Below are 15,934 nucleotides of genomic sequence, written 5' to 3' on the forward strand. Positions count from 1 at the left end.
CAGTCAAGATGGACTCATTCTCCCTTGGGGGGGGGGGGCGGTTGGGCAAGGTCCCCAGGTAAGGAGAGAGAGAGGGAGGACGCAGGATGACACCATGCCCTGGGACTTTTTATGACCTTTGACTTGGGTTTCTTGTGTCCAAACCATTCCACGTTTGCCAAACTTTTGAGATCCGCTCACTTCCTCCTTCCCTTCCCCAGTGGGCATTACCTAACCTGGCTGAAGTGCTCTGTGCCCTGTAGGCACCCAGAGCACCCTGAGGGCAAGGGAAACGTGTGCCAAAGTGCAAACTATTCAGCAACCTTTTACTTCACGGCCTCGCCTCAGCCACGGGGGGGAGGAAAGGGAGAAGGTCATAGGGAGGACAGACCACCGGACTAGCAGATAGGACTGTGGTTGGTGTCCAGGCTCGGACAGTCTCTTCTCACGTGTGGCACTTGGTGTCCTCAGCTGTGAAACAGGGGTTTAGACCAGGTGACCGGCAAAATACATCTCCAGCTCTGCCATCAGTTCGCTAGTTCCCTTGAACAAGACACTGAACCTCTCTGGGCCTCAAGTTCCTCGATTGCAAATTGAGACCCATACTAGGAGTTTTCTAAAGCTCCTTCCTGATTTGACTTTTTAATGATTCCTAAGTCCTTGTTCTCAGAAGGGTTACAGCAAATCTGAGAAATCAGTCTATGGGGTGGTGCTAATGGGTGCTAGTTCCCAATTACCATTCTGCATTTTAATGGTTGCTTCTGGGGTCACTGCTGTCTTGACCCCCAAGATGAGCCTGCTGTTGAGAATTTCCCAACACAGAGGAGAAATGGGGTCAATCGTACCTGGATGGTCCCTTAGGCACACACAGGCAGCTAAGCCCTGCCCCAGAGTGGGAGTAAACAAATTCCCTTTGACATGAGCCAAACTAAGTTTGGGGGCAGGGGTACATCCTTCAGTTACACTTCTATTAAACATCTTTCTGCTTCTCAGCCTGTAGAGATTTATGTACAAGCTGCTCTCCACGAGCCACCATCCTTCTTGTCCTAAGGTTAATACCACTCGCCCTTTCACAACGCAGACAATTCACCTTCACAATGGCAAGCTGAAATGGGCAGCACCAGCCTTTTCTGACTTGATGTGCCACGTGCCGCCTACATATTTCATCAGCTTTGAAGACCTCCTAACTTCCTCTGGGGACTGAGTTGCTGCAAAGTCCATGAGGTGGTGTCCACGAATGGCATGCTGCCTTCCTCTTCAAGACTTACTTGCCAGCCAGCCACCTGGTTTTGACAGCAAAATGCAAGGAGAAAACTGACCCGACATTTTGTACTTTGTAGCACAACAGTGATCCTCGTAATGAAAAATGTAGCTGCTAACCTTGGCGGCTCTTCTGAAGAGGGTCAGAAGAAGCCATCCATATTAGCTAATGATCTAGTCAAAAGACGGGAGAGAAAGGTGTTGGCTGTCCCCAACTCACACCAACAATTAGTGGCGACTTTCCCAAAGCTTCCTCGTCTGTGCCCCATCCTCTATCTTGATTTTTCTCCTCCAATTAAAGTCATCCTTTCTCTATTTGGGACAGAGGTGTGGCATGCAAGGTCATACACTGTCTGGGGCATATTAGAACAGACCACAGAATCCCAGCATCAAGCATCATCCATCCTGGGATCTTTGACTCTGAACAGTTGGAGAACTGGCTGTGTTTGGACCAAACCCTGCCTAGTGACACAGGCTAGGCACATGTTCCAATTATCAAACTGGTTCATTTTGAAATTCTGACTCCGAGGCAGCCTCCCTTAAGCTGTCAAAGCCACACTCTTTGGCTTTAAATAGAAAGGGGGTTAACTTTACTGTTCATTGTGGGTCAGACTGAATTGGGCTTTCCTATATTCCAATTTAATCCCTCCTAAAGTATCAAGATAGGTTTCTTTCTCCTGCACTAGCCCCACTGCCTTTCAAGCAAGAAGACCTAGGACTCATCACCTCTGAAAACACTGGGTTAAGGAACATGTTCCTGGGGCCTCTTCTGAGATTGGAGACCTAAGATGATTCTTGCATCTTCCTCCTTAACCCTCCTCTGACCCAGTCCTTATAGGTTAGGGATGGCCGAGTCTGTTTTCCAGATAGGACTTAGGGATCCAGGGTGTCAGGGAAGGATTCAGCCTTAAACAATGCAGTCCATACCCAAGGGAAGGAGCGTGGATTACATTCACTGAGTCCTAGCTCTCTGCCAGAGACTGCGAGGTGTTCTTATGTCACTAAATTGAAGCCACAGAAGAACAATGAAAAGTAGATGATGTCCTCTCCCTACAGATGAGGAAATAGAGGCTCAGAAAGTTCGCCCACAGATCAAAGGATCAGCCTCAGGCAGAACCAGAATGTGACCCAAGGCTGGATAATGATGAAGATCCAGGCATTTTTTCATCACAACTCCAAAGTTTCAAAATCTCAATCCAGGGCCAACCGAGTAAATTAAATAATATATGAGATACCTGTGAAATGTTTTATTTTGGTTATGATTAGACCCAAAGTCTATAGTCTCTTTATATCTGCAATTCTGCAATGGCTTATCCTCTACCCTAAGGGAAGATCTAAACTTCCTCTCTGTCAGGCCTATTTGGCAAAGTGACCATGACCTTCAAAAAAAAAAAAAAAAATCCAGAGATCTCAACCTTACTTTACCTATTAGGACCCAGGAGAATATAACCACTGAAAAACAGCAATGAGAAAAGGACATACTTTCCAGAACCTGCTGATCACATAGTTGAATGAGCAATGAAAAACAACGAGAAAAACAATAATGAGAAAAAACCATACTTCCTAGAACCTGCTGATCATTGCTACCCACTTTCTTATTACTTCACCATGAAAGAAAGATAAGGTAATGGAATCTTCTGGAAACAGCTCTCCTGCTGAGAGGGGTATCAAGTGCTGTGGAGGGAAAGGTCTTGGTAGAATAGTGAGGATAGTTCTAGACTTGGGCTTGCACCATAGCAGCTGAGAGACCCCAGAAGGTCTGCTCGCCACTCAATGCCTAGTTTTTCGCATTAAAGAAAAGAAAAGAAAGAAATGGGGCCCATTAACTTTTTAAAGAAGATTTTATTTATTTGAAAGAGAGAGTGTGTGTGAGAGAGAGAAGCAGACCCCCTGCTGAGCAGAGAACCTCATGTGGAGCTCAATCCCAAGATCTCAGGACCCTGAAATCATGATCTGAGACAAAAGAAGATGCTTAACTAACTGAGCCACCCAGGCACCCCATGGTGTATATGCCTTCTATCATGCCCTCTGTCTCTGAAGGTCAGTGATTCTACGGGGCCAATACAACCAAACCTACAGACTATCAGTCCTTCTCACTCTGCCTACCTCTGAATGGGGCCTTGTTGTCACCCCTAGAAGCAGATTCCCCATGAAATGAGGCTGAAAGTGTATCACACTCAATGGGGACTGTTTACCTCAAGATCCTCAAAGAACTAAGAAAAAAAGCTCAGGTAAGACTGTTCCTGGGTGATTAAGTGTAGACGTGAATGTGTGTGTGTGCGTGTTCATAAATTTTTATCAGCTTGTACCAATATTCTAAAACCTTCCAGGGTATGAGTCACATTTCAAAAACTGGAGTTCATTAATAGTTAGCTTTAAGGCACTGTTCTAGTATAAAAAGCATCCATTCAGAAGAATGTTACAGAAACAGACCAGAAAACCCCATGGTGGCCCTGCCCAGAGAGATGCCCAGTTCCCTTATCCAATGCCCTTGGCTGCAGAGCAGTTGGCAATGACCTCACACTGAGACTGAGGGGAACGATTAGCCTCTAGGAATGTGTGAGACTACTTAAGCACTCATGCCAAGGCCTGTGCTAAGGAAGCCTCCCTGGCTAATCAGCAGAGATGGGGCGGGGGGTCTTCCCAGGCTGAACTGCATGAAGGACATCTCATGAAAGTTCTAGGCACCATCAACAACACCACATAAAGGTGACAGGGAGACATGATGTCCTTTGGACACTCAGGTCTTCCCTTGGGTGGGGTTAGAAAATCCAACAGTCCTCCTTTGTAGACTGACCCAGACTCACCTCAGACTCCAAAAAACTTTGGATCAAGGCCTTTTGTACCTCCTTGATCCTGACCCTGGAAACCCAGAGACCACCCACTAATTTCCTCGGTCACCTCAAGTCAATTTCAAGTGAGGGGACCAGCAGCCTCTACTTTTTTAAGACTTTCTTTACAAGGCTGGTTTCCAGAATCCTTAAGAGCCACTGTCCTGGGTCAGGTCCACAGGAACCCCCCGGCCCACCATGAGGTTTATAAACAAACATTGCAAGTAAAAAGCAAAGTCATAAAAGAGAGAAGAATGCCATGTTTATCAATCCTACTTTGCTTCACCCTTCATTTTTACTCTTATGAGTGTTGCAGAAATCAAACCTGGGGTCAGACGCCTCAATACTTGGCTCTGGCAGCACTGGGTAAGTGTTCATAGAGGAGCCCTGAGGGGAGGACCCCCACGGAGGCCCATAGGAAGTATTTTCATAATTTACAATATTTACTGAGGGCTTGCTGTGTTCAGACATAGTATGTCAGTCCCCTTACACTGTTATCTTATTTGATCCTTATGAAGCAGGCAGGATTCTTACCCTCACTTAACAGATGAAGACCCTGGGCTTAGAGCAGTGAAGTTATAGCTGATTTATATATGAAGAGACTGTGTGGGCTTTTGCTGACCTGCTTCCTTCCTGGGACCCTGATACTTTGATGTCAGTACCTCACAAACAGGGAACTGTTCACTAAAAAAGCAGCAGAAATAGCTGCCCTCATTCAGAGCACCAGACACCAGTAAGGGTCAAGACCTCTTGTGAGGCAGGTCAGGAACTGGACCCATGGCAAGACAAGCAGGGCCAAGCTAGAGGCAGGACAGGAGCTGGAGAATTTGAGCTACCCTTGAACAAGTCAGAACTGGGATACCCTGAGTGAGGACTGAGTCAAAGTTCATATTTCTTTTTTTTTTTTTTTTTTCAGTATAACCGTATTCATTATTTTTGCACCACACCCAGTGCTCCATATTTCTAAGATCCATTCCTTAATCCCCATGGGTATGTTGACTCGGGAAGCCAAGGCTGCATGTGCAATAAGGGCTGGGGCTCCAAGTTCCCATCTAGGCTTCCTAACATCTCCTAGAATATCTGCTGTTTCTTGGATAGGGCTACAGTTGCGGGAACTGAGGGTGGGATGGGAAAGGTTTCTATGGCCATCAAGGGCCCACAAGAGAGTTTACCCAACTGAGTCTACTCAGCCATCAAATCTTCATCTGAGAACAGAATCACCAGGTTGGCTGCTAGTTTAAAATATGGCAACATGATTGTGATTTTGTCTTGGGGTTATTTTCCTGTTTGACTACCAGGATGCAGATGGCCTTGATGTTGGACCTGACATTCCTCACTTATTGAATGTTGGTGTCTTCGGTCCCACCCGGTCCTACAAGCCTCTCCAATGTATCTGTGCCCGTAGGTCTTATTCATTAAGTGACCTTAATATCACCAGAATTGTTTCTCAGGGACAGAGCACAAGACCTGAAATTTGACTCCAATTATACCACCTGCCAGATGTGTAGTACAGGGCACTCTCTCCCTCTCTCTGAGCATCGGCCATCTCAGTGATCAGACTAACTTCCCAGCACTGCTAGAAGGACTCAATGAAGTGATGCATGTGCTTGGAATGGAGAAATTCCCAACACGCATTAGTGGATTCAGAATTTGCACAGTCATGCTTTTTCTGAATACAGTTGCTTGTTTACTATGAGAAATCGTATTTATGTGAGCCATTTTACCTGATGGCAGATGACCATTTGCTTGGTATTATGTTGTCCCATGTGAAGGTTGGCACGTCCATGCCTAGGTGATATTCACAGAGATAAAGTCTACTAGAACTTGAAACAACATTTGAGGTCAACTTCTTCTCCCACTGGACAGGTAAAAAACCAACACCCAGACAAGGGAAAAGACTACCCCGGGGTCATGCAGCTGTTGGGGGCTCCTTCCCACACAGTGTGGAAGGCACTTTTCCTGGCTATGGAGGTCTTTTCAAATGCCATCCTCTCTGGGCAGCACCGGGCTTGGGCCAGGATGAACATCAGATTTACTGAATCACCAACCCTCAGTTCCTCAGGTTTGGCTTACTGGCACAATTAAGCCGAGGCTAGATAGATGGCTTCAAGGATGGCATATACCAATGCCAGCAGAGTCCTGATGTGTCTGATTTGTGTATTGAACAAAGAATCATGTGAAGCATCGTACACATGTGACAATTCTCTTACAAGTGGCTTTTAGATGTCATATAATAGAGCTTCATGTTTGAAGCTTCGGTCCATATAGAGAGCTCCAGAAACCAACATTCTCAAAACATTGGCAGTCCTTAAGAGGCGTACCCAGCTCAAGGGAACTCCCATGACTCCCACCAATCTTGAGGCACAAGGTGGAGTCATCTCCTTTTCTCAAGGACTTCTCCAGAGCTTCTCAGTCATTGACCTTTGGGTGATGAGGGACCGCTGAGACCATCTGACACAAAGAAACTGAGGTCCAGAGCTAGTACAGATGAAAGTGCAAAACTGGTAGTAAAATGTGGTTTCTGTGTGATATCTATTATTATTATTCTCAGCTCTAACAACAACAACAAGAAAAAACCAAAATAATTCCTTCAATAATAAGGAAAATTCTCAAAAATTTTGACTCTGTTTGTCTGGAATAAGTAAGCAAAAGCATACATGGCTAGGTTTCAAATATCTTCCAATGATCTGAAGTCTCAAATCGCTTCTGGTCAGTCTTTCTGGCTTCTCTCATCCTAGATGTACTCTCCTGCCAACAAGCTGCTTTTTGATGGTTGCTGGAAGCTCCCTGCTGGAGAGTAGGTCTGTGCAGAGGCCAGAAGCTATGATAAGAACAAAGGAAGGAAAGACAGGGCCCTAGGAGTGAAAGGAGAAGACCACTAGAGAATTCTTGGAAATCTCCAAACTCTGGGCTCATCAGCCTTAAGCTTTTAGGCAATTCATTTAACCACCTGAGTCTTGGTTTCCTTGTGCATGAAATGAGAGCTTTATCATGATAATGATGCTCATAAACATAATCATACCTGCAGCGATGATCAAATAAGGGAATGAGTGTGGGCATGCTTTCTTAATTAGGAAGGACCCTACCTGCATGTCTTTCCACTGTGGCCGAGCTGTGCCTCGTATTTGCCACTGGGAGCCTTGGAATGAGCTGGACTGACTTGACCTTGGAGAACCCAGGGAGACACTGACTAGAACAGGCATCTTTCTATGTTGCTCTGTTTGACATCGAAACCTTGGGGCTCACCATGCTGGCTGGGGAACATGCTGCACAGGACCAGGCTGACCAAGGTGAAAGCTTGGCTCTTTCATCTTACTTGCTCTATACCTGGGGGCAAATTATTTACTCCCTCTGTGCCTCAATTCTTGCATCTGTAAAATGGGGATCAAAGCAGAGACCACCTAAAGGGGAATGTGAGAAGGATTAAATGCAGTATGCATATCAAGCTCCCAGTATGGCAGTGACTGGCCTACATTTATTATTAAATTTGGCAGTCTGTACTCCTGCTCCTCAGGTGGCCTCAGGGGTCAGCCATGGCAGAGGGGAGATGAACATGTACATGTCCAACACTGAAGGCAGGAAGCTTGAACTGGGTCTAACCCTGTGGAAACTCCTTACTCAATTTTTGCTTTTCATTATTATTATTATTATTATTATTATTATTATTATGTTCTGATAGTCACCATACAGTACATCATTAGTTTTTGATGTAGTGTGCCCTCCTTAATACCCATCACTGGGCTAACTGATCCCCCCCTACTCCCCTCTAAAACCCTCAGTTTGTTTCCTGGAGTCCACAGTCTCTCATGGCTCATTTTCCCCTCTGATCCCCCCCAGTTCATTTTTCCCTTCCTTCTCCTAATGGCCTCCATGCTATTCCTTATGTTCCACAAATAAGTGAACCCATATGATAATCGACTTTCTCTGATTGACTTATTTCACTCAGGATAATCCCCTCCAATCCCATCCATGTTGATGCAAATGGTAGGTATTCATCCTTTCTGACGGCTGCGTAATATACCATTGTGTATGTGGGCCACATCTTTATCTATTCGTCTGTTGAAGGGCATCTCAGCTCTTGCCACATTGTGGCTATTGTGGACATTGCTGCTGTGAACATTGGGGTGCATGTGGCCCTTTTCACTACATCTGTATCTTTGGGATAAATACCAACGGTTGTAATTGCTGGGTCATAGGGTAGCTCTATTTCTAATTTTTTTTGAGGAACCTCCACACTGTTTTCCTAAGTGGTTGCACCACCTTGCGTTCCTACCAACAGCATAAGAGGGTTCCCCTTTCTCCACAGCTTCTCCACATTTGTTTTTTCTTGCCTTGTCAATTTTTGCCCTTCTAACTTGTATAAGGTGGCATTGCAGTGCGGTTTTGATTTGAATTTCCCTGATGGCCAATGATGATGAACACTTTTTCATGTATCTATTAGACATTTGTACGTGTTCTTTGAGAGAAGTGTCTGTTCATGTCTTCTGGGCATTTTTTGACTTATCTAGTTTTTTTTTTGGGGTGCTGAGTTTCAGAAGTTCTTTATAGATCTTGGATAATCAGCCCTTTCCAGTGTCATTTGCATATATCTTTCTTCTCTTGCTCTATGGGTTGCCTCTTTGTTTGTCCAGTGTTTCCTTTGCTGTGCAGAACCTTTTTTTATCTTGATGAAGTCTGAAAAGTTCATTTTCACTTTTGTTTCCTTTGCCTTAGGAGACATGTCTTGAAAGAAGTTGCTGTGGCCAATGTCGAAGAGGTTACTGCCTATGTTCTCTAGGATTTTGACGGATTCTTGTCCCACACTGAGGTCTCTCATCCATTTAGAGTTTATCTTTGTGTATAGTGTAAGTGAATGGTCGCTTCATTCTTCTGTATATAGCTGTCCAATTTTCCCAGCACCATTTATTTAAGAGACTGTCTTTTTTCCACTGAATATTTTTTCCTGCTTTGTCAAAGATTAGTTGACCATAGAGTTGCGGGTCCATATCTGGGCTCTCTGTTCTGTTCCATTGATCTGTCTGTTTTTGCGCCAGTACCATGCTGTCTTGGTGATCACAGCTTTGTAATCTGGCTTGAAATCAGGCAATGTGATGCCCCCAGCTTTGTTTTTCTTTTTCAACTTTCCTTGGCGATTCAGGGTCTTTCCGGTTCCATACAAATTTTAGGATTTTTGTTCCAGCACTTTGAAAAATGCCATTGGTATTTTGATCGGGATGGCGTTGAAAGTATAGACTGCACTGGGCAACATAGACATTTTAGTGTTTTATATTTAATGTGTTTATTCTTCTGATCCAAGAGCATGGAATGTTTTTCCATCTTTTTGTGTCTTCTTCAATTTCCTTCATAAGTGTTCTGTAGTTTCTATAGTATTGTTCCTTCACCTCTTTGGTTAGCTTTATTCCAAGTTATCTTACAGATTTTGCTGCTATTGTAAATGGAATCAATTCACTAATTTCTCTTTCAACAGTTACATTGTTAGTGTATAGGAAAGCAATGGATTTCTGTGCTCTGATTTTGTATCCTATCTCATTACTGAATTGCTGTATGAGTTCTAGTAATTTAGGGGTGGAATTTTGAGAGTTTTCTTTTTTTTAAAGATTTTATCTATTTATTTGAGAGCAAGAGAGAGGATGAGAGAGACAAAGCATGAGAGGGGTTGGGTCAGAGGGAGAAAAAGACTCTCTGCTGAGCAGGGAGCCTGATGCAGGATTCGATTCTGGGGCTTTAGGATCATGACTTAAGCCAAAGGCCATTGCTTAACCAACTGAGTCACCCAGGCACCCTGGATTTCCACATAAAGTATCATGTCATCTGCAAAGAGAGAGTTTGACTTCTTTGTTGCCAATTTATTTCTTTTTGTTGTCTGACGTCTGTTGCTGGGACTTCTAGTACTATGTTGAACAACAGTGGCGAAAGTGGGCATCCTTGCCTTTTGCCCTGATGATCTAACTTTCCTTTGGAAGTGAAGTCACACTAGACCTTAAGTAAGAAGAGCTGTGTTCTAGACCCTGGCTCTGTGCTGCGACTTTAGGCAGATCATTTAAACTTCCAAGGCCTCGGTGTCCTCATCTGAAATATGAAGTGGGGGAATGAAATGATCCTCAGGTCTCTTCCATCTCTACGATTTTAAGACCAATTTCCTTTTTTGGGCAGATGGCCAAAACAAGCTCTCCAACTTGGCTCCAGCAGCTGGTCAGCAGAACCCCAAGAGTCCTGACTTATAACCCAGGCTTGGATGATGAGGGGCTGCTCCTCCCCCTTGCTGGTTTATCTCCTAAAGGGGCACTTGGCACACCAGTTACCTTTGATATTAATCTTCCAGCTGCCACCAACATCTGGTCACTTACTTCATCATAAGACTAAGTACCAAACCTAGCCACTGCCTGCTCCCCCACCCACAACCACTACTCATTTGTCATGGGGCCCCAGAACTGAAATCATTCACTTCCTTCCCACCAGTTCGCTCCCTAGAATGCATCTGGGAACCAATCACCCAATTCAAGACATCTGTTTAGTTCACTTATAATCAAGCTTCAGCAAAGAAGGGCCAAGTCTCCTTCAATCAATCAATTATATAAACACAGCCACAAAAGAGGCTCAAAGAGGGTGTGTGTGCAAGCATGCCCGGGGTGGTGGGAGATAGGCACAGAACGCTTGATTCTCATTTCTCTTATCTGTGGCCAAAGCAATGCTGTGGATTGAAGAAATGGGTCTCGGCTCTTCATCCCAGAACAGAAAAGTGAAAATAATTAAAATCCCAGGTGTTCTGAAGTTAACTAGCCCAGCCTCCTCAGTTTACAGATGCAAAAACCAAGGCTCAGGAGGGTGATGTGACTTGGCCAAAATAGCGGAGCTGAGAAGTAAGGGGTCTGGAGAAGTAAGAGAGCTGAGACCAGAACCCAGATTGGACTTCCAGTCCAGTTCTTTGCCTGTGATTTCCATGAAGTGTTCATGTAGAACATGGAGTCTCAGACCCCACAGAACATGGTGAAAACTTTGGCAGTTTGTCCACTGCTCAGCACTGACATCCATATAAATGGGATCATTGCTAAAAGCAGAAGGTTGGAGGAGAGCCTGAGCAATGTGGCATCCATGATAACCAGAAAAGGCTTATGGTCATGGGGGCTCTCAACCTCAGAACATGCGAAATGATCCTCCCCACTTACTCTTCTGGTCTCTAATAGTGAGGACCTGCTGGGTGTTGGAGGTTACCAACCATGGGGTTCTTCCCTGATACCAATCTCGAAACACAGACAGATACCAGGCTGCTGTAGCCTGGACCCTGTGCCCTCTGGGGACTCCCAGCCCTGGGAGAGGAGACAGACTTCTCCCACCTAACTCTCACAGCTGGCAGACATGGTGGAGACATGGGGACACAGAACAAGAGAGACTTTCTGCCTGGGAGGACCAGAGGCTCACAGAGGAGGCTATTTTAGGGCTGCAGCTTGAATAATAAAAAGATTTTGACATGGTATAGGTTTATACTAGCGAATGTGTTAAAAACGGATGAAGGAGTAAGGTTATTCCAGGCAGGTGGGGGGAACTAAGAGTGTGGATTTTCATGTCGTTGTATGAATTTTGAAGTTGGGCTACATAGCATTAAATCCCAGCACAGAGAGTATCATGGTTAAACTAAAGTGCTTTCAGGTTCCAGAGGGAAAAACTAGGGATTTAAAGAGTTTTCTGGAAAAACTGTCTAGCAAAGTAGAGCCAGGTCACCAAAATGCAGGCTACCACCGGCCTCTCACTGAAATGGGTCTCACTCCGGGGGTGCCTGGGTGGCTCAGTGGGTTAAAGCCTCTGCCTTCGGCTCAGGTCACGATCCCAGGGTCCTGGGATCAAGCTCTGCATCGGGTTCTCTGCTCAGGAGGGAGCCTGCTCCCCCAACCCCCGCCTCTGCCTGCCTCTCTGCCTACTTATGATCTCTGCCTGTCAAATAAATAAATAAAACCTAAAAAAAAAAAAAAAAAAGAAAGAAAGAACGAACGAACGAACGAAAGAAAGAAAGAAAGAAAGAAAGAAAAAAAGAAATGTGTCTCACTCCGGTTCAGAAGGTGTTAGTGACATGCTCTGTTTTGGCACAGAAATCTCTCCTCAGGGTCAGTCCTTACAGTGATTTGGTCAGTTAAGAATCATGACCATTTCCATTTTTCAGATGACAAACAGAACCAGGGAGTGATTTATTTATTGGCTGAAGGTAGTGAAACACACAGGCCCTGGAGCTGGAAGCGGATTCCGCATCTCAGACCCCAACTGAGCTCCTTGCCCACCGTGCTGCTCTTGGCTTTCAGACCGAGGCTGGCAGACAACTTGCCTGAATGTTAGAGATGACATTTAAATAGGCAACAAGGAGGTCACTATTCAGAAGACCTGGGTTCCCAAACCTAGTCCTATTGTGCCTGGACCCCAGATCTTGTTTTTAAGATGCTCTTCATGTGATCGTGAGGTAACTAGACCAGGCTAGTTACCAGTGGGTCCTTCCACCGCAGGATGGTACCAACCCCAAACTGATGCAACCCTTTGGACATCAGGAATCTGCTGGATTGATGGAGACCTGAGGACTTAAAGGGATGACATGCATAAAGCCATAGATAGGAGTGACATCTGAGGAAATGTTTTGCAGCCCAAGTTCTGAGAATATATCTGAACCATCGCTCAAGCATCTGTGTGGTCGGTTAGATGTGGGCTCTTCTGTGCAGATGACCTGGGTTTGACTCTCAACTTTGCCACCAGCTCTGGGCAGATCGCTGACCTCTCTGGGTCAAGTTTCCTTATCTTAAGATGAGGGTATTTGACCACTGTGGACCCTGACAGCTCACGATTTCTAACCAACCAAATTATTCTAGGCATCTACTCAAATGGACTGGGTAAAGTTCTATTAATCTGAGGTCTCTTCTGGAATATATTTGCATATGAGGTTGCTTTGACAAAACATTTCATTTTAAAAGGATTTCCTCTCATTTTTCTCACTCTTGATCAGTCTTTTTCCTGCATATGTTTTGGACACATGTCTTTCTGGATTGCTTAGAAATGCTCCATATAAAATATCTCAGATGTCCCAAAGCTGTCAAAACAAAAATTCCTCAGCTCACTCACGTCTGCTGAATATGCTTTTTTAGATTACATAAAGAAAAAATAAGCCTGCCCAAAGTAGTTAATGTCATAGCTTTTAATTTTAAACCAAAGTATATCCAACACAGAAACTGTTTTCCCCTTAGCCCTCTGTCTTTTTCTGAAACCAACTGCCATGACTTTAGGAATAAGAGGGCTGGTGAGAACATCCCTACCCTTTACTAAAACAGAGATCCTCAGGGGCTCTGGGCTGGGAACTGAGAGACCCGAGTAAACTCCTAGTTTGCCCCTGGATTGTTTGGCAAATGCTGCAATTTCATCTAGTATGTATTTATCAAGAACTCAACTGCCTCTCTGGAAAACAGCATGGAGGTTCCTCAAAATGTTGAAAATAGAACTGCCCTATGACCCAGCAATTGCACTATTGGGTATTTACCCTAAAGATACAAACGTAGTGATCCAAAGGGGCACGTGTACTCGAATGTTTATAGCAGCAATGTCCACAATAGCCAAACTATGGAAAGAACCTAGATGTCCATCAACAGATGAATGGATCAAGAAGATGTGGTATATATACACAATGGAATACTATGCAGCCATCAAAAGAAATGAAATCTTGCCATTTGCGACAACATGGATGGAACTAGAGCGTATCATGCTTAGCGAAATAAGTCAAGCAGAGAAAGACAACTATCATATGATCTCCCTGATATGAGGAAGTGGTGATGCAACATGGGGGCTTAAGTGGGTACGAGAAGAATAAATGAAAGAAGATGGGATTGGGAGGGAGACAAACCATAAATGACTCTTAATCTCACAAAACAAACTGAGGGTTGCTGGGGGGAGGGGGTTTGGGAGAAGGGGGTGGGATTATGGACATTGGGGAGGGTATGTGTTTTGGTGAGTGCTGTGAAGTGTGTAAACCTGGTGATTCACAGACCTGTACCCCTGGGGATAAAAATATATGTTTATAAAAAATAAAAAATTATATAAAAAAAAAAAACACTGGCTTAATCACTAGAAATGCAAAAGGGAAAATATGTGGATTCCTTGACCTCTAAGAGCTTACAGTCTCAGAACCATGATGATTCTGGGCCAGAAATAACTAAGATAAGTCACACTAATAAGTGTGACATCAGAAATATAAAGTACTGTGGAAAGACACCACACAACTTTCCTTGGTGAGAAAATGGGGACAGAGTGAGGTCTGCAACTTTGCAGGCTGCTCCAGTCTGGGGGTAATGTGGTCACCAACTGCTGGGAGGGAATGCTTCCTATATGGTCTCCAAAAAGAAGCTCTGTCAATCTAATAGACATACCATGTCTTTGCTAAAACTGAAAAGTCTTATTTCCCAACCAAATCTTCCTGTTAGTTTTGATGGATCATCAGACCCAGGGATATTGCCCACATACACAAAACAATCACACAACGAGCATTTAAGAAGCACCTTTCAGATGGGTGTTGGGGACTATCTTAGACCTACGATAAAAGTGAACTAGAGCAGAATCTCTATAAGGAGCAGAGGCAAAGAGCTTGGCAAACTGTAGACACCGACTGGATGAGTACATGGGTGATAGGTAAAAATAGATGGATAGACACATACGTGCATATAGGGATAATAGATGAAGATGACTTACCTTCTTTTTTTATATTTTTCTACAAATTTTATTTTATTTTAATTCAATTAATTAACGTATTATTAGCTTGAGAGGTGGAGGTCAGTGACACATCAGTTATAGATAACACCCAGTGCTCATGATACCACGTGCCCTCCTTGAGGCCCATCCCCTGGTTATCCTATCCCCCACCCAACTCCCCTCCAGCAACCCTCAGTTTGTTTCTTATGGTTACAAGTCTCTTATGGTTTGTCTCCTTCTTACTTATCTCTGGTTGGGCAAATTAGATTCATCCATGATTGCTCTATCAACTGACCTAGTTTACCTAGTTAACAGTTACCTAGTTAACTGACCTTAGTTTCACTGACCTAATTTAAAAGGGATGAAATACAACCTAGGAAATTTACTGGGTTGAAAAGAAACATCAGGGAAGTTCCAGGTTTTGTGATGATGGACATAATCTAATGGAGTTTCTTAGAGAATTTGGAATGTTCAAGAAATAACCATTTCCTGTACAAGTCAGAATCTTCTCAGATACTGAGAGGGGGATTATACCAACCCAATGTTATAAAAAGCATTCCATCAATTTTTCCTTCAGAAAAAAATCCAAGGAGGAGGACACATGAGTATAGTCTGGGCATCGGTGAAAGCCCCGATGTGGAGGCAGGGACTGAGCTGGGCCTTACAGGCTGGAGCTGGAAGGCTCCAGGGAGACAGGTTCAAGGGAAGCAAAAACAAAGCAGCTGGGAACAGAATGGAATGAGAAAGCAAGAAAGAGGGGAGAGGAAGAATGTAAAACATAAGGAGTATTTACGTAAGGGTGAGAAAAGGCTCTTAAAGTCCTTGTTCCGCTTTATGGCTCAGTGGCTTCAACACTATTGATGATTTCTGTATCTAAAATTCTTCCCCATCCTGGCTTCTGAGACGATCCCATCTTCTGGTTCTCCTCCTATATTTCCTATTTTTCCATTTCTGCGTGTCATGCTTCTCGTCCTCTTACATGAAATATCCAGAATCTTTATCCTCCAACCACCAGCCTCAACCACAACTTCTATGCTAATGACTCTCCATCTCACCTCTGTCCTAGACTTCTGCCTACTCCAAGACCCAGACTTCCAACTCTCTACCTGTCACCTTCACCTGGATGTCCTGACAGCATTCATGTATAACTTGCT

General features: G+C 44.2%; 1 protein-coding gene across 1 annotated transcript in view; it reads right to left on the bottom strand.

The window, feature by feature from the left end:
• ALK (ALK receptor tyrosine kinase) overlaps window positions 1–15,934 on the bottom strand; it is a 679,199-nt gene that overhangs the window by 464,853 nt on the left and 198,412 nt on the right. The window lies entirely within an intron of this gene.

Source organism: Mustela nivalis, assembly GCF_964662115.1.
Source record: "Mustela nivalis genome assembly, chromosome: 8".
NCBI lineage: Eukaryota > Metazoa > Chordata > Mammalia > Carnivora > Mustelidae > Mustela > Mustela nivalis.